General features: G+C 38.9%; 1 pseudogene; it reads left to right on the top strand.

The window, feature by feature from the left end:
- The first annotated feature begins 1,721 nt into the window (after positions 1-1,721).
- On the top strand, positions 1,722-2,488 carry LOC126952605 (ATP synthase F(0) complex subunit B1, mitochondrial-like; annotated as a pseudogene).
- The last annotated feature ends 15,909 nt before the right edge of the window (positions 2,489-18,397 follow it).

An 18,397-nucleotide genomic window follows, 5' to 3' on the forward strand; every position in this document is an offset into this window, starting at 1 on the left:
GGAGGCTGAGGCTGGAGAATCACTTGAACCCAGGAGGTGGAGGTTGCAGTGAGCCGAGATCATGCCACTGCACTCCAGCCTGGCAACAGAGCGAGGCTCCATCAAAAAAAAGAAAGGCGGGGGGGTGGCGGGGAGGGAAGAGGAGGGGACGGAAGGGGAGGAGAGGAGAGAAGAACCCTAAAGACTCATCCAAAAAGCTCCTAGAACTGGTAAGTGAATTCAGCAAAGTTTCAGGATACAAAATTAATGTAGAAATCAGTAGCTCTGCTATACACAACAGCAACCAAGTTGAGAATCAAATCAAGAACTCAATCCCTTTCACAATAGCTGCAAAAAATAAAATAGCATACTTTGGAAAATACCTAACCAAGGAGGTGAAAGACCTCTACAAGGAAAACTACAAAACACTGCTGAAAGAAATCATAGACAACACAAATAAATGGAAACACATCCCATGCTCTTGGATGGGTAGAATCAATATTGTGATTATATTGTGCCATAATCAATTTGTGATTATATTGTGCCATAATCAAAAAAATCAAAAAATAATAGATGTTGGCATGGATGTGGTGAAAAGGAAACAGTTTTACACTGTTGGTGGGAACATAAACTAGTACAACCACTATGGAAAACAGTGTGAAGATTCGTTAAAGAACTAAAAGTACATCTACCATTTGATCCAGTAATCTCACTAATATATATATACTCAGAGGAAAAGAGGTCATTATACAAAAAAGATACTTGCTCACACATGTTTATAGCAGCACAATTTGCAATTGCAAAAAAATATGGAAACAGCCCAAATGTCCATCAATCAAGGAGTATTTAATGAAAATGTGATATAGATAGAGATAGAGATAGATAGAGATAGAGATAGAGATATACCATGGAATACTACTCAGCCATAAAAAGGAATGAAATAATGGCATTCACAACAACCTGTATGGAATTAGAGATTATTATGCTAAGTGAAGTAACTCGGGAATGGAAAACCAAACATCACAGGTTCTCACTCATGTATGGGAGCTAAGCTATGAGGACCCAAAGGCGTAACAATGATACACTGGACTTTAGGGACATGGAGGAAAAAATGAGGGATGGCAAGGGATAAAAGACTACACACTGGGTACAGTGTACACTGCTTGGGTGATGGGTGCACCAAAATTTCAGAAATCATCACTAAAGAATTTATTCATGTAATCAAACACCACCTGTTCCCTCAAAACCTATTTAAAAATAAAAAATAAAATAAATATAAATAAATAAAACATAGGAACCCAAACCTAACACAACTGTAAAAAGAAATGCACAAATCCACAATTGTGGTTGGAGATTAAATTCACTTCTCTCAATATTTGATAGAACAAGTAGACAGAAAATTATCTAAAACATGGAACATGTGAACAATACTATCAACTAAGTTGACCTAATTGACATTTATAGAACAATCCACAACCAACAACAGCAGAATACACATTCTTCTTATGTGCATGTGAAACATTCTTGTGCATGTGAAACATAGACCATACTCTGGGCCATAAAACCAGTCTAAATAAATTTAAAAGAATTTAGGTCATACAAAGTCTATTCTGTGACTACAGAGAAATAAAATTTTTAAAATGACTAACGTAGAAATCTCTAGAAACCAAAGATTAAAAGGCAAATTGGCTCTGGTTGGAATCACAGGGATGCTAAGACCACTGCCTGGGCCTTCGCTGACCATGCTGTCCCAGGTAGCACATTCTGCCACCGCCATGGTGGCCCCCTCTCTTAAGAATACAGCCTTAGTAGGTCCAGGGATATTGCAGGCAACAAAGACCTTCCATACAGGGCAGCCACGCCTTGCCCCTCTACCACCTCTTCCTGAATATGGAGGAAAAGTTCATTTGGGGCTGATCCCTGAGGAATTCTGCCAGTTTCTTTATCCTAAAACTGGTGTAACAGGACCCTTTGTGCTCAGAACTGGGCTTATCTTGTGTGCTTTATCCAAGGAAAAATATATGATTATCCCAGAGACCTTCTCTACCGCATCAATAGTATGCTTACTTGTCTATATAATATAAAAATATGGTGCCTCTATTGGAGATTTTGCTGAAAAATTCAGTGAACAAAAAATTGCCCAACTAGAAGAGGTAAAGCAGGCTTCTATCAAACAAATCCAGGATGCAGATGATTTGGAGAAGTCACAGCCAGCACTCCTTCAGAAGCGCCATTACCTTTTGGATGTGCAGAAAAACAACATTGCTATGGCTTTGGAGGTTACTGGGAACAACTGCATAGAGTATATAAGTAAGTAAAGAATCACCTGGACTATCATATATCTGTGCAGAACATGATGCTTTGAAAGAAACGAGAACACATGATAAATTAGGTAGAGAAGCACGTGGTGCAGGGCATCTCTGCGCAGCAGGAAAAGGAGACAATTGCCAAGTGCACTGCCAGCCTAAAGCTGCTGGCGAAGAAGCCTGAAGCACAGCCAGTTATGTAAATATATCTATCCCAATTGAGACAACTGGAAATAGTTGATTGACTAAATGGAAACTAGTCTATGTGACGAAATATTTCTGTATTGTATTTTTGTATTCTGCATTCTGTATTTTTAGGAGAGATAAACTATAACTTCAGTAGAAGTTACCTCTCCTAAAAATGAAAAGGTTGTTTCATATAGTGAGATAACTAAATCCATTGTCCCTATTGTCCAGTTAGATGTTTCTCGTCCTTCTTACTCTGCATTTCAGTTGTTCCATGATCACATTTGAATAAGCAGTTTGCCTTTATTAAAACTTGCTGCCTGACTCAAGATTACCAAGCTATAGTTTAAACTTGTAATTAAGTATACCTTCTTGCAATATAGTGATAATTGAATGAAAAAATGGCAAATTGAATTGGAAAGTATTTTAAACTGAATGAAAATGAGAAGGCAACATACCTAAATTTGTAGAATACCACAAAAATACAGAAAAGCTTTGGTTCATTGAGAAAAATCTATAAAAGTGATACTAATCAGAAAAACACAAATTATCAATATGAGAAATGATAGAGGAGACTTCCCTACAGAAACTACATATAATAAAAGAAAAATATGGGCCAGGCACAGTGGCTCACGCCTGTGATCCCAGCACTTTAGGAGGCCAAGGCGGGAGGATCACGAGGTCAAGAGATGGGGACTATCCTGGCCAACATGGTGAAACTCTACTAAAAATACAAAAATTACCTGGGCATGGTGGTGCACACCTGTATTCCCAGTTACTCAGGAGGCAGGAGAATCACTTGAACCCAGGAGGCAGAGGTTGCAGTGAACCAAGATCGTGCCACTGCACTCCAGCCTGGGTGACAGAGCGAGACTTCGTCTCAAAAAAAAATAAATAAAAAATAAAATAAAAATATATATATATATATATATAAAAAATAAATGGAAAATATGAAAAAATATGAATTTCCTGCTAATAAATTCCACAACTTAGATGAAATAAACAAATTTCTCCAAAGACATAAATGACCAAAACTCACTGAAGTACTTAATCTGAACAATTCTATATTTATTAAAGAAAATCAATGTGTAACTAAAAAAATCTTCTCACAAAGAAAACCCCATGCCAACATGTCTTTCCAAAATTTAAGGAAGAAATAATATGTATTGTTACATGAACTCTTCAAAAAATTGAAGGGTTTGAATTCTCCCCATCTCAATTTATAAAGTTAGCATTACCCTGATACTAAAACCAGACAAAGACATCAATTAACACAAAAAAAAACCCAAACCAATATCCCTCATGAACAAAAATGCAATTTTTTAAATTTAACAAATCAAATCCAACAATATATAAAAATGATAATACATCGTGAAAGAGTGGGATTTATCTCATGAAAACAGTGTTGGTAAACTATTTTGGCTTAACATTTGAAAATCAATCAACTTAATTTATCTTATTAATACACTAAAACATAAAATCCATATGATCATCTCAGTAAAAGCATAAAAAGCATTTGAAAAAATCCAACATAAATTTCTGATAAAAACTCTCAGAGAAATAGGAATAAAAGAAAACTTTATCAACTTCATAAAAGACATCTATAAAAAACTACAGCTAACATGGTACTTTATAATGAAAGATTGGATATTTTCCCCTTAAGACCAGAAAAAATGCAAAGATATCTGAACTTACATCTAGTTAACATTGTAGTGAAGGTTCCAGCTAGTGAAATAAGCAGAGAAAAAAGAATAAAAGGTATCCAGATTTGAATAGAAGAAGTAAAACTCTATTGTGAAACAACATTGTGCAAAAATATCCCAGGAAACCTACAAAAAACCCTGCTAGACCTAATAGTGAATTTATCAAGTGTCTTTAGTTTGTTCAGCATGCTGTAACAAAACACTGTAAACTGGGTAGCTTATAAACAATAGAAATTTATTTCTCACAGATCTGGATGTTGGGAAGTCCAAGATCAAGGAACCAACAAATTCTTACAGAAATATATGTAACCAAGTTAAATCCATGATCTATGTTGCCCAGTGTGAGACTGGTGCAGTAATCAGTGGAAAGTCTAGCTAACAAAAAGTAACATAAGAATAGTTCAATTTCCTGAATGCCGTGAATTGTATAGTCTCCAGCGAGGCTTCTCAAAACTTCCATTTTCCTTCCAACACTTTTCTCATACTACGTTGATTTGAGACCACGTTTTACAGAAATGTCTTCCCCTGGCCCATCTGCTTGTTATCCTTTTCCTTGTCATTCCTGATTCTGCGTCACAAACGACTAACCAAATAGTCTGGCAACAGCAGATCTGTCCGTGGGAGTCAAAGAAAGAGGTAAATCTTAGTGGGCAACAGTAGAATTCTTTGACTAGTTAAGGGATGAGGAAAACCTGGGAACATTCATGCATTGAAAGGAAGAACACTGATGTGCTTAAAAGCATAGGCTCTAGAGCTAGAATTCTAGGGTTCCGTGTCAGGCTCCGTTATTTACCAGTTGTGTAACATTGATAAGTTTATCTAACCTTTCCGAGCTTCATTTGTCTTATCTGTAAAATGGAGATAATAATCATAACTTCCTAAGATGACTCTTTGAGCATTAAACGATTTAATACACGTGAGGTACTTAGAATTACACTTGGCACATAGGAAGCTCTCAAAGCTAGTACTTAATTGCTATTCATATGCATATTAATAACTTCGACCCTTTCAAATATAGGTACTTTTGAGACCCAAAATGGAATGGGCAGTCTCAAGAGATAGTGATCTCCCTATTTCTAGAAGTAATCTAACTGATACTAGAGGAATGCTCCATCGAGAAATTACACATCACATCCACTAATTTGATACTGATTGGACCAGGACTGCATAGAGTCCCTTTCACATATGAGAGTCTATATTTCTATGCATCTTTTCCGTCTTGGTTATTTTCTTCCTGTTTCTGCCATTCATCCACCCCAGATCAGAGAATCTTGAATTCTCTTGATCCTAGGCAATTTTTTTCTTTCGCTTGAAGATGTTTTGTAAAAAAGCTTTCTTTCAGATGAAAAAACTGACAATTCACAAAATTGGGAAATAAAAATATGTTAACCTCAGAGGAAATCAAATATTTGATAATACAAAGAATGTCCCTGCCTTGTGTACACACAAGATTGTAAGTACTGAGAATTTTGTAAAAAATATAAAATGTTTTTAGCAAACTGACACCCACACAAAACAAGTCTTTCTGCAAGATGGATAAAACAGAAAAACTAATTTGAAGTTAGTATTTTCTAAGTAGAGAATTTACAGGTATTCCACTATAAAATATGTTTCTCTGTTTTCTTCTTTTTCTACTTCTTTTGCATTCAGGGAAATTCTAATAAACCGTTCGGCTTTTTACCCTGGTGTTCAAAGGAAAATGCATTTTCTAATCAAAGGAAAATCAATGAAAATTATCAGAGTTTGTCCCCACATCTAACCTTATCTCCTTTACTCTACCTCCCCAAATGGTGAGATATTCTTTCAGTTAAAGTCACCACCACCTTCTTTGGAACTCGCCCCCACTCTTCCTATATTTTTAACCTTCCTCTCCTTTCTGACTTTCCCACTTCAACCTGCAAATATTCCCACGTGCTTCACATTCACTACAAACCCTCCTTTGACCTTAGATCCACCTGCTACCAACCAGTCTATCACTTCTGCATGAATACAATAGATATTCTATTCATAAGAATATCTCTCTCCTCTTCCCTTTCACTCTGCAGACATTTACTCCTCCTTTTAGAATCATTCCATAGTTGTGACACCATCCGCCTCCCACCCCCCAATAAGAGTAGTAAATATCCCTCATTGTCTCACAGAATTACCCCAAATACTCTATTAGTATTATCAGTTTACCTCAACAGCCTTGAGAGTAGGCCTAGGAGACTTGCCCCACAGAAAAGAAAGAGATATACGTTGATTCCTTAGGGAATAAATGAATGCATCGATTCTAGAAAAATGCATATGAAAAAGAACTAATGTGATTATATGTTATAACCTTGATGGGTACATTTTGTTGTGGGGACTTAAAATTTTTCAGATGAATAAGGCCAATAGTCAGTAATCCCTTTGGCCCTGGATTCTGTGTAGGCAAAAATGTGTAAACCCCCACATGGAATTACTAGCCATAGTCTTGGTGCTCTCCAATCAGTAATACAATTGATAGCACATATTTTTCCCTGGGCCATTTTGTCTAATCTCACTATGATCTACATAACTTCTCTTGACTTTTTCCTTCTGGAGTCTATAATCTAGATATTCCATACACAGACCAGCACACTGCCATGGGCATCCCTGGACTGTCACTTAGTCTTTCTATCTATGTGTACTATTTAACCCACTGTCACAAAACTTGAGACACAGAACAATCTGGAGAAAAGCTCTATTTATCCAAGATCACATGTTTTGGTGATTTTTTTTTTTTTTTTTTAGTTGGGGATTTTTTGAAAGTTTAAAATTTTTTATCTTGTATACCTTATTTATTTATTTATTTATTTATTTATTTATTTATTTATTTGGAGTGCAGTGGTGCCATCTTGGCTCACTGCAACCTCTGCCTCCTGGGTTCAAGCAGTTCCCCTGCCTTAGCCTCTCGAGTAGCTGGGGCTACAGGTGCGCACCACCATGCCCAGCTAATTTTGTGTATTTTAGTAGAAACAGGGTTTCACTATGTTGGCCAGGATGGTTTCCACCTCCTGACCTCGTGATCCACCCACCTTGGCCTGCTGGGATTACAGGCATGAGCCACAATGCCCAGCCTGTATAACTTACTTTTTTAAGCCACCCTTCATTGAGACTTATTATGGGATAGAACTATAACATGAGCTTGGATTACATTTTCTCGTTCAGACTTTTCCACAATCCTATCAAGTTCACACTACGATTATAAATTTCATCCCCATTTTACAATTGAGAAAATTGAGGTATAGGGAAATTAAGAGAGTTAATCTAAACCATATAGCTGGTAAGGTCTTGAGTCAGAACAGCTGTTTCCAAAGCAGACACTCTTAACCAATACTCTACAATGTCTCATGGAAAATCCAAGAATAGATATTCAGAGGAAAAACTGATGATAGATACTCATGTGTGTATTTAAAAAGAGAATGAGGCCTGGGAATATATTTCCTTATTATTTATAGAGTGTGTAAGTTTTTAAAAATGTAGAATAAAAACATAGCGAACAGAAGAAAAAAAAATACCATAAAGATTTCTGAAAGAACATTTTGACCTAAAGAGGCTCTTCTAAGCAAGTAGTTCACTTCTGGGCCATTAGTCATGGATTTAGATTTTCTTTTGAGCTATTGATTAGCAAGTGAAATGCAATTTACAGATTTTGTTAATCATTGTTCTCTTGGTGAGCAAAGTTTTCAATCTGTTTTAAAAACATTCAAGTAAAAGAACTAAAAAACCCCAAGCCAAGTTGGATGGGAGAGAAGAGTGCTCAAACATTTGCAGTGACATCATTGTTTACCTAGTAGAGACCCTCCTAACGTTCTAGAAAGAATAACTCCTTGAGGAAGGTTTCTGTTCTCAGAAAAACATTCCACAAACCTTTATAATTAAGAAGAAAATGCAAGGCCCAAGAGACTTTTCCTTATCAGCAAAGTCATCCTAAATGTATATGAATTTATTCTCTAAAGTAATCAAGAAAGAGGATATTTTAAATATAAATAAATGGAGGATTTTTTGTTTTCCTATTACATGAATCCATCTCCATCCTGTCTTCGAGTTAATCATCATCAAATTGCACTAAATCAGAGATGGCAGGGGCTGCGCCTGGCTGGATACCAGTGTTTCTCAGTGTTTGGTTATACTGGAAATGTCTTTGGAATGAGCTTAATCTGAAAGATTTTTGACCAGCAACTCTGAAAGAGTTCTAAACAGCAGAGGTTTTTTTTTTTTGGTGGCGGGGTAGGGTGGGGAGATGAAGGGATCTCTGTGTGTGATACATATTTTCTTCTTAAATCAAAAATAAGATGGTATCAAGAATTTCTCTCCAATTTTCTCTCTCGCACGTGCACACACACACCACACACACACACACACACTCCCTCCTCCCATCACAACACTTCTGCTATTGGGAAGTCTAAGAGAATTGGAAAAAGGAGGAAGGAGTGGTGAGGAGAGGGAGACATTACTTTCTGCACTGTTTGCTTTTTTAACCATGTTTATGCGATTCTTTTGGGGTAAAATAATAACTTTTTTGAACACTGAACAAAATGAAAAGGCAAAAAGACACACAGCTACACAGTCAGCTGTTGCAATAAAGAAGGTAGAAGGGAAGTACAAGCAAAATATTCCAGGTTGGCAGCGTCATCTGTATTATTCTTTGGCTGAAAGGCGAAGTTTCTCCTGAGGGTTTAGGTTGTTTGCCGAGCTAAGGGGTGGGGTGAGGGATAAGGAAGGCAGATTTGCGTCTGTAGCTGATTGGCAGTTCTGTGAGGAATTATCCACTCCAGTACGTTTTGTTATTTCGGCAGTTTCTTTCTCAGAGTTGATGGTACTCTTTACTCTTGGGTGGGGGCTGGTGTGGGGAATGGGATGTTGTTTCTGCTGACTGCTGGGAGAAGAGAGTAGGGGGCAGCTGTTTGAGAGACTGTAAAGTTTCTGGGAGAATGGAATGTTGTTGTTCCTTCGTTTTTGAAACCACTCTTCTTTTTGATCATGTTTATACTTTAAAATTTCACACTGTGGTCAAACCAGGCAAGGTATAATTTAACGTGTCCCCTGTAAACACCGGACAACTGCACTTGCCTGTATGCACCCAGGCAGACAATTTTTATATAGACATTTGGGAAAAAAAATCACAATTAACAACCAGAACATCAACAGGCAAATACTTTAAATGGCACCTTTTCTTCTTCTTTCTTTTTTTTTTTTTTTTTTTTTTTTTTTGCTTTTCCTACAGAGTTTTTCTATTTAATGGAGATAACATATAAACCCAAGGGCTGTCTTTCTCTCCTTCTCAACTATAACTTAGAATCACACTGAAGAAGAAAGTTGTAAATAAGACAAAGTTAAAATTTATATTTCACATCAAGCATTCAACTGTAATGTGAAAAAAGCAAACTTTAAGTTTACTGAAAAGGAATATTCCAGCAATTACCAAAAGATTCCACAGCTGTTAAAGTAGAGAAACTATTTTTTCTTTCTTGGATTCCAACTCATCATCTCTCACAATTACCTCATAACTAATCAAAGCTTTTGTGAAAACGTTAGTAGCCAAAAGCGCCACTTTGATTGCCTTCATTCCATTGACACACTATTTACAGGAGTGTTTACTGCCACTAATAACTTTCGTTTTTAATTTTAAAATTTGTTCACTTGAAATCTGCTTTAAAAACAATAAAATATATTCTAAAATATTCACATAGTATTTAAATAGAACATCAATTTTATTAAGCATTTCTTTACAATATGTAAGGAAAATGTACTCAGGGAAAGGGATACAGTTCTTGATCTTGAAGACTGCAGCATCAAGCTTTCTTCGAGCATCTTCTTCTTTGAGGATGCACTGCTTGGAAGAGCTATTATAAGAATATACGGGCCGGGTGCAGTGGTTCACGCCTGTAATCCCAGCACTTTCGGTGGCTGAGGCAGGCAGGTGGACCCCTGGGTCAAGAGAACGAGACCATCCTAGCCAAAATGGTGAAACGCTGTCTCTATTAAAATTACAAAAATTAGCTGGGCATAGTGGCACGCACCTGTAGTGCCAGCTACTCGGGAGGCTGAGGCAGGAGAATCGCTTGAACCCGGGAGGCGGAGGATGCAGTGAGCCAAGATCGCACCACTGCACTCCAGCCTGGTGACAGAGTGAGATTCCGTCTCAAAAAAAAAAAAAAAAAAAAAAAAAAAGAATATATGTAGTAGGCCGGGCACGGTGGCTCATGCCTGTAATCCAAGCACTTTGGGAGGCTGAGGCGGGCATATCACGAGGTCAAGAGATCAAAACCATCCTGACCAACATGGCGAAACTCCATCATTACTAAAAAATACAAAAATTTGCTGGGCATGGTGGCACTCACCTGTAGTCCCAAAGACTGGAGAGGCTGAGGCAGGAGAGCCACTTGAACCTGGGAGGTGGACGTTGCAGTGAGCCGAGATCATGCCACTACACTCTAGCCTGGTGACAGAGTGAGACTCCATCCCCCCCCCCCCCAAAAAAAGGAATATATGTATGTGACTTACAGACATCTATGATACACAGTCATGACTAAATTAGACTGTGTCCATCCATGCTTTCATACATTCACCAAGTATTTGACCAAGACTTTATGCTAGGTTTTGCTAATACAACTGTGTATCAAACATAAATACTGCTCTTAATTTGCATGCAATCTAATAAGAACTTTAAAGAATAGTGTTTCTTGGCCAGGCACGGTGGTTCATGCTTGTAACCCAGCACTCTGGGAGGCCAAGGTGGGTGGATCATTTGAGGTCAGGAGTTCGAGACCAGCCTGGCCAACATGGTGAAACCCTGCCTCTACCAAAAATACAAAAATTAGCCAGGCGTTATGGCCGGCGTCTGTTGTCCAAGCTACTTGGGAGGCTGGGGCAGGAGAATCACTTGAACTCAGGACATGGAGGTTGCAGTGAGCCAAGATCACATCACTACACTCCAGCCTGGATGACAGAGTGAGATTCTGCCAAAAAAAAAAAAAGAAAAAACAGAATAGTGTTTCTTGCCACTAGATCCTAGGCCTTTGCATCAGTCAGCTGTTAGCAAAATGCTGCATAACAACAAAACCTTGACATTTTAGTGGCTTTCAAAAGTAAGCATTTATCTCTTGCTCATTATCTGTGGATCAGGTTCAACTTATGTAGGCTTGAGTCAGCTGGACTTGGCTCCAAACTTTGAATTGGGTCCAGGTATGCTAATTCCTCCATAAACCAGTGGCTATCCAAGGCATGTTCTTTATGAAGCAAAGGAAAGAGCACAAAAGAGAAAGTTCCAGGGCACAATTCAAACATCTGCTCCTGTCACATCTGCTAACATCTCACTGGCCAAAACAAATCACATGGCCAAGGCCAGCACCAATGGGACAGGTAAGTATACTCCGTAGGAAATAATAGCCATAATAAAGACAGAAGAGAGTGAATACTTGCTGGACAAAATCCAATCTCCCCAAAACCCTCTTCTCTTTTCACATCATTCTTTCTCTAAGAGATCTCATCAAATCCAGAGATTTCCTTCCTATCTATGTATGGATATTTCACTAATTTTTATTTCTCCAGCTGAAAACTCTCCTCTTAGTTCCAGTTTTAAAACCAAGAAACTACTTGATAATTGTACTGGGATATCTCAAAGATACTCCAAACTTAATATGTCTTAAATAAAACTCATGCTCACTGCCACTATCTATCATAGACCAAAGCGGTATTCTCCTAGTATTCTCCATGTCACTGAGTACCACGTTGTCTATGCAAACCAGAAATCTAGGAATCTATACTATTCCCCCTCTTTCAACCTTCAAATCCAATTGATCACCAAGACCTATTTTACCTTCATCTTCTCTCTTCATCTTTATCAGCATCCTACTCTACCCTACCAGCATCTCAAACCTGATATCACTTAATATCTATTAACCAGTGTACTCACTTTCATACTGGTCCTATTTAATTGGTTTTCCATTTAGAGTATCATTTTTGAAAAGCAAATTTAATCATGTCACCATTCCTGCTTAACTCTCTTTAATGGTTTGGTGGTTTTTAAATATGCCCCAAATTATTTGATATTACTTCTTTTAAAAAGTGGAGCCTAATTCTCCTCTCTTTGAATGTGGGAAGGAATTAGGTGGGTTTTGTTTTGTTTTGTTTTGTTTGTTTGTTTGTTTGTTTGAGACAAAGTCTCACTCTTGTTGCCCAGGCTGGAGTGCAATGGCGTGATCTCGGCTCACTGCAACCTCCACCTCCCGGGTTCAAGTGATTCTCCTGCCTCAGCCTCCTAAGTAGATGGGATTACAGGCATGTGCCACCACACCTGGCTAATTTTCATATTTTTAGTAGAGATCGGGTTTCCACCATGTTGGCCAGGCTGGTCTCAAACTCCTGACCTCAGGCAATCTGCCCACCTCAGCCTCCCAAAGTGCTGGGATTACAGGTGTGAGCCACCACGCCCAGCCCTGGTTACTTATTTTTAACAAATAGATGTGATGGAAGTGCAATGTGACTTCTGAGGCTAAGTTTTTAAAAGTATAGCTTTGCTGCTCTCTCTCTCTTTCTCCCTCTCTCTCTCTCTCTCTCTTTCTCTGTGTCTCTCTGTCTCTCTCTCTCTCTCTCTCTCTCTCTCTCTCTCATTACTTACTCTCAGAGAAGACAGCTACCATGGTATGGAAATTCAAGCAGCCCTATGGAGAAGGAGCTCAAGCTTCTCACCAACAGTCAAAACAAATTTTCCAACGATGTGAGCCACCTTATAAGCAGATGACGAGTCAAGACTTCAGATGACTTCAGTCCTGTAAGATATCTTGTCAGCAACTTTATGAGAGACCTAGAGCCAGAGCTGCCTGGCTAAGCTGCTCCTGGATTCCTGACCCACAGAAACTGAGATACTAAATGTTTATAATTGTTTTAAGCCACTAAGTCTGAGGATAAATTGTTATGCAATAGTGGATAACTTCCCATTCCTCTTAGGAGAAAGAGCAAAATGCTTAACCCCCTTCTCCAGCCACATCCCATAACATTTCCCACCCACTCTCTGCCTCCCAGACATGCAGATCTCCCTTCCGTCCTTTGGAGACATGATGTTCCTTTCTACCACAGAACTTTTGCTCATGATCTTCTAATTTTGCAATAAAGGTATTTCTTTCTAGCTTCACCACATTATATCCTATATTGCCACTAAATCTCCGCAACCTTGTCACTTTTCCTGAGATATTTTTCCAGATATTAGTGAACTGGTTAAACTCATATATCATAACCTTTCTCTGCATCATGTAACTCCCCCACTCCATTTACATTAATCATGTGATAATTTGATTTCCATTTCTTCCTCTGTAGACTTCTTGAGAGTTCACTTAGCCCACCATTGAATCCCTAGTACCTGTAATAACGACTGGCTTGGAGTTGGCAGCCAACAAAAACCTGTGGAACGGATGAATAAAATGAAGGAACGTAAGATGTACACAAGAACCACAATCACATAAGACAAAACTTACCATGTTTGGAGTGAGCAGAGCTGGAAGGCCGTACAAATAGGTATCAAGACAGATTGTCAAGTTTACCATTTCTGTCCACAATTCCTGTTGCCTCTGTCCTTTCACCTCTCTTTCAAAAGTAGCCTTCCTCTTTCTCCCTGCTTCCCCTTAAAAGTTGCCAAATCCCTTATCTCCATTTTCCTTGCTTGTCAATATTCACTGGCAACAAAGGGTCAAATAAAGTCATTCACACGGAGGTGCTTATTGTAGGCAGAAAGTCTAACTGTACAGGGAGGCCCTAGAGGGAAATAGAGGTAGAGGAAATGAGCTGGTTAAGAGGGACAAAAACCCAGGACAGAAGAGAGGCCCGGTGAGAGTAGACTAGGCTGGAGTCAAATGGAAATGAGGGGGTGGGAGGATAAGAGAGAGGGCAGTGGGGCTACTTCAGACCCCTGCCCAGCAGCCTTCCTAATCCAAGGAAACAAGAAACAGACACAGCTTCCAAGCCATAGGGTGCAATCCGAAGTGTCTGCTGCAAAGCTAGACTGTGAGAATGCCTGTCTGAGGTGACTGAGATAAGGAATAGGAGGCAGGGTCTGGCATTGAAAAAAAGAGGCCTGCAGGAATAGGGCAGGATAAAAAGCCTCCAAATAGTAAGTTTTAGTGGAGACTAGGCACACTTCTGGATGCCAGAAAATTAGAGGAAACAGAGAAACTCCAGATGAAAGAAGAAGGGCCCTTTTATCTAGGGCTCAATAATCTGTAGATTCCCCATTTCCATGGGCTTCCTCCCCCTCTACAAGCATGGAAGGCTGTTCTCAGCACTGCATGACCACAGGAAGTTCTGGTGGTCTTGTACAGATGCCCTTACTGTGGTTCCACTGGAACAGCTATAGATGGTCAAGTATTTACCATCAGTTAGCGGATTGAGGCATGGGACAGCCTCAATCCGCTAACTGATGGTAAATACTCAAGTACATACTCAGAGGTATATACATGTAAATGACTAAGAAACTTCTGTTTTGTTTTATTTTGTTTTGTTTTGTTTGAGATGGAGTTTCACTCTGTTGCCCAGGCTGGAGTGCAATGGTGCGATCTCGGCTCACTGCAACCTCTGCCTCCTTGGTTCAAGTGATTCTCTGCTTCAGCCTCCTGAGTAGCTGGGATTACAGGTGCTTGCCACTACACCCGGTTAATATTTGTATTTTTAGCAGAAATGGGGTTTCACCATGTTGGTCAGGCTGGTCTAGAACTCCTGACTTCAGGTGATTCGCCCACCTCGACCTCCCAAAGTGCTGGGATTACAGGCATGAGCCACCGGCCAGAAACTTCATTTTATTGGTTATTTTTTCACTTGAAAAATACATTTAAGTTAAATGAATAAATACTGATTATGGACTTCTGAACAAAGAAGAAGAGCATGGCAGCATGCATTAGAAACACACGTGGGTTCATAAACACTTGCTGACACTCCTGGGGAAGCAGCTCCATTTCTTCGGCAGCTCCAAGTGTGGGTTCTGCACCAAGTCACTAAGCACTTCTTCCCAACCTGAGCCAGCTGACGAGGGCCAACATCAAACAATATTCAGTGCAAAACTTAAGACAGATGGCAAGTAAATTCAAAGAATCAGATTTTTGAGATATGCACAGCGAATTCATTCCCTGCCTTTTATTTACTAAGCTATAAAGCTTCTCAATGGCTTTATCATACTTTATTTGTTTAGCAGAAATATCAGTGGCATCTCAATGACTAAAAGAAGCGGACCAAATGGATCTAGGGTTTTTAGCTTCTAGTCTTAGTGACTGAAAAAGATCAACAAACCGTGTCCTCAACCGATTGCTATTGAATGGACTGTGCAAAGATAAAAATGAAAAATTCTGAATTACTAGTTGGTTTTATAACAGCGTATCCTGTAGTGTGACCAGACACAGTCCTTTCAACCTACAGAGTAAAGGGAATATCGCCTAGTCTAGGACATCCTCTAATCTTATCACCCAGGCCTACAGATTCCAGAATAAGCCATACTCCACCCCTACCACCACCACCTCTGGCCTAATTACTCAGTTACATCCTCTGGACATGTTCTGTTGGAACTCAAGGGTCTTCTAAAGAACTGCTATAAGACCATCAGACTTGCCTTCTAAATTCCCCTCTGGGGCTCAATTAAAGTGCTGTGTGACAGAGAGGGTACTTCCCCAGCCATGAATAAGAGTTGAGTGCAACCACACTTTCTCATTCTTAATGTTGGAAAAGTAGGAGGGCAGTTGCGGTTGTCAGCCTGTATGTGACTGATGACACGTAAAGTCACTGAGAATAAAATTATAAAATTAAATTCATTTTCTATAATTTTTTTGAAGTGATGTGTTAAAACACCAACAATCTTACCTTGGGAGAATATAAACTCCTTAAGGATGTGTTTGCAAGCTTTTTCAACAAGTCATGGTCAACTGCAATGAATCAACACAACCGTCAATATCTATGAAATCTGTCACTTATCAGGTGTAACTAAGTATAAAAGTTTCAAAATATCTGTTTTTTAAATAAATTATGTCAAATTTGGGTTATCCCATACAATGTCACTCTCATTTATTTGCATGCTTAGATGTTTCCTCGAAAGAGAAGAAGGACATGTCATTACAGCTAGTGGGAGGGCAACCCACCAATCAACTGCTGCCAAATATCTTTCTCTCTTCCTTCGCCCTCTCCAGGAAATCTTCCTCCTCTAAGAAATGTGTGTTTAAACACCTTATTTGGATATTTCCATGACGGTATATACCTTGTGACAGTGTCATCAATCGCGTGCATCTCGAAAGAAAAGAAAAAATAAAGTGATCTCAGACATTAAGTATTCTGTGAATTTTAAAGAGTATCTGAAAAAAGCCTGGTGCAGTGGCTCACACCTGTAATCCCAGGACTTTGGGAGGCAGAGGTGGGCAGATCACCTGAGCTCAGGAGTTCAAGATCAGCCTGATCAACATGGTGAAACCCCATCTCTATTAAAATTACAAAATTAGCCAGGCATGGTGGCACATGCCTGTAATCCCAGCTGCTTCGGAGGTTGAGGCAGGAGAATTGCTTGAACCCAGGAAGCAGAGGATGCAGTGAGCCAAGATTGTGCCATTGAACTCCATCCTGGGCAATAAGAGCGAAAACTCCATCTCAGGAAAAAAAAAAAAAAAGAAAAAGTATCTGAAAAGAACAGTCTGTCTTCAGCTGAGTCCCTAGAGAATCCTGAACTAATGCAGTATCACAGCAATCGTTTCCCTCATGCTTTCATGGTCTGTGCCCTGCAGTGGTCATTTATCTTAATTATAACAATTCATCACATCTATCTCTTCATTAGGATACCAGCCTTGAGTCCATGGCTGTATCTTTCTATCTTTGTGTTCAGGGTCCAGCACATTGCCTGGCACATAGTAAGAATGTGGTGCTACATGTTGAAACTGAATGAAATGGTTAGATGAATAGATGGACAGACAGATGGATAACCCGATGGATGCTATGTAGAATAAATAGAGAGGATTAATGTCACCTAAACCACAAATGCTGCCCCGTTACTGAACTTTAGAAGTTCTGACAATGTTTTGCAAACCAAGGTTATGTTTTGACAAAACTAATTTAGTGTTTTGCAAAGCATAATTTTAGAGCCCAAATGACCACATTGACAGGATTTTGTTAAGCAGGGCTGCATTTTGTTTAGGCCAGGGCCTCACAACTGGCAAGTTATATACTTTTTGTTTGTTTGAAGGTCTTTGCAGACATGTATGACTGCACCAGCTATGGGTTCTTTCTGGTTTCTGCTGCCCTGTAACCTCCAATAGAAAGACGCTGCTTCCAGGAGGTGCGACGTCTTCCTGGGTTTCCCAGAATCTTTTAAATGTCATAAGAAGGCAATAGATTTCTAAGGGGCACCTGAATTCTGTGAAAATGGCTTTAAACAATATGAGTTTCTTAAAATTTGTTTCTTTTAGGGATCAGGCTGGCAGCAATGTCATGGAGATACTGATGCACTTCACTGAGAGGGAAATAGATGTGCTTCTTTGAGGAAGGGGCTTAATTCATAAGGTAGTTCACTAAACTCAGTGCAGATTCTCAAACCATATGACGTTGTAAATTTGTCTAAGAATCAAATCATTTGTTCCAATTTAGTGTTTCCTACTTTCTGAGAATAGTATTTCCAAGAACACCCAGGAGAATTCAAAGTATGAATAATCCCATATCTGTCTCTCCTTTTTTAAATTAAAAAAAAAAAAAGATAATAAAAGACAAATTAAAATATTTGAATTTTATGATTTAACTTAAGCTTACAGATTGATTCATTTGTGGCAAATTATGACTTGAAACGTTTAAAAAAAATCCACCCCAACTTTCAAGAAGATGGTGCCAGGAAATGGAAGGCAGAATTTAGCTTACTCTTTGGCTTTAGCATCTTTTTCCTGTGCTATCTTTATAAAGGCTGTAAGTAGCAGCTTAGAAATGCTGGAGAGGTTTTTCATTTTTTCGTTCTTTTTTAAAAAGAAGGATTTGGCCAGAAACTTAGTTATTTGCATATAGTAGGATCTTGACACATCCTGTGCTTTATCTTGTTCACATTGTAAAACGTTGCATATGAACTCTAGGATTTAAGACACACCAGCAGTTGCTGAACACTGCATTGAAAATGTATTCATTCCAAAGTGAATTATCATTGTTGGTGACGTTCTCTTTTCTAAACCTTAAAAAACTGAAAAATGGTAATACAAACCACATGCTTGCTTCATTCCA

This window comes from Macaca thibetana, chromosome 4 (assembly GCF_024542745.1).
Source record: "Macaca thibetana thibetana isolate TM-01 chromosome 4, ASM2454274v1, whole genome shotgun sequence".
Taxonomy (NCBI): domain Eukaryota; kingdom Metazoa; phylum Chordata; class Mammalia; order Primates; family Cercopithecidae; genus Macaca; species Macaca thibetana.